Below are 1,998 nucleotides of genomic sequence, written 5' to 3'. Positions count from 1 at the left end.
GGCGTGAGAGCCAACCCGCGGCGCACTCGGCCACGTCGGGATCAGCCACGACGCATCAGGACTGCAAACCATTCATCTAGGGCAGGGCCATCACCGCGATCGCCGACCACCACACACCCACCACCACTCTCCTGAAGCGAACCCGACATCACAAGCAAGCGACGCCGAGGGACGAGAAGCAGCGCGACGAACCAAACAGGGAACCGGGCGAGGACCGTGCCCACACCTCAGCCACGCGTGCCAGGGTTGACATTTGTACCATCTGAGGCCGCGGGATCAGTTGAGGCCCACCCAGTCGCACGTCCTGCGAAGGAACCAAGCAGTACACACCCATCTCAGCCACGCACGCCCAACGGTTTAGAAGTTTGGACAATGAAGGCCGCGGGATCGGTTGAGGCTTACCTGGTGTAGCCCTTCCGTTCGAAGCAACTGAGCAGTGGATGCCCACCTCAGCCACGCGCGCCAGGGTTGACGTTTGTACCATCTGAGGCTGCGGGATCGGTTGAGGCTTGCCCGGTTAACCCTGCGTTCGAAGACGCCACCACCGCCGACGTGACGCCCGTCTATGATGAACGGGACCACGCAGGGGGAGAGGGTTGAGTAAAGTGAAGCGAGTGAGCGTACATTGGCAGCAGCCCCGTGCTGTCCAGGTGGCTCAAACAGACTGACACGGTCGTCGCGCTCACCGACGCAGAGAGACACGCGAGAGACCCCAGCGTCCTTCTGCACCTGCACACGCCTGTCCGCCCGCCGGCGTGGCATCTTGCCCGCTCTCTGCACTCTTCACTCTGCCCAGCCCCGGTCGCCTGCCGAGGGGGATTGGAAAACGGCCGTGCACGTGGTCTCCCCTGCCGACCTAGGGAGCCCTGTGCCGGTATCAGCTCGTAACACTTCTTTGGTGTGTGGTCAGACTCTTTTTCGCCTCCAGCTCGGCAGGCAGCGCATGCGCCCTGGGCCCATGTACGCACCAGTCTGCCACACTCGTGGGGTGCGAGGTTTGTTCGCTTGAGAAGCCCTCTCTCTTGGCCAGCGAGACCTCAGAGGTCATCTCGCCCCGTCCTTGGTTAGGCCATGATCCAACACCTGGAGCGTCCGGGCTCCGCAAACTCCCGAGGCCCACTGAGATCCGGCTGTGGGTGGAACGCCCTGAGGCCGGCCGAAGGAACCACCGCCGTGAGCACAAAGTACCTCCCTCCTCCCTGAGGTGCTCTGCCGCCAAACAAAACCCATGCAGGGGCTACTCAAAGACGGATCTCCAGCCGCAAGATTGTCAACTGCTGCGGAGGAAGATCCCAGTCACCCCCTCGTCTGAACCGTCAATTGCTGCAGAGAAGGTCTCTTTCCAAACTGGTGGGTGGAATAAAAGCCCTGGCCGTGTTCCCTCTGAGCAGTTAGGGGTAACCGACAGAGGGCCGCGTGGTGGAGTCTGTACCAAGCCAGAAAAACCAGCGTCTCCGCTGGGCCGCCGGGCCTCTCCATACGTCACGAACACGACAAGCACGATCGATCCAGGAACAACGATTTCAGGACAACTCAGACGAATGAGAGCATGGTATATTTTAGCCCGGAGCCTCGCCCTTCTTTCATAGCTTCCGAACATGTACACTTGGCCCTTCTTGCCCAAACTCTTGACGGTGCTGCCTTCCCGTCTATTTTAGTGCCTTTAACCTTAAGTATTATATTGTCTTCGAGCCCATTGTGGCACCACTTAAGGACAATGCACGAAGTGACCAACATACCAAAATCTTTTCTAAGTGTCTCTGAAAAACGTGTTCCCGAAAATCTCCGGGCACTCCGCCAATCCCCCCGTACAGAAAATGCAATTTTCGATTCGGCGGGGTAGCTCACGGAGGGTCGACAGCGAATGCTGCATCTCAGCCCGGGTTCACGTCGAAAATCGGACCCTCATCAGAGCCTCCAGCGGCAACTCGTGAACCATGACCGGGAGTGCCCGTACCAGAAATGCAAATGTGACTTCGGCGGGCGACCGCGCGGAGG

The sequence above is a fragment of the Narcine bancroftii genome, unplaced genomic scaffold, assembly GCF_036971445.1.
Source record: "Narcine bancroftii isolate sNarBan1 unplaced genomic scaffold, sNarBan1.hap1 Scaffold_46, whole genome shotgun sequence".
Classification (NCBI taxonomy): domain Eukaryota; kingdom Metazoa; phylum Chordata; class Chondrichthyes; order Torpediniformes; family Narcinidae; genus Narcine; species Narcine bancroftii.
This window is presented reverse-complemented; position numbering follows the sequence as displayed.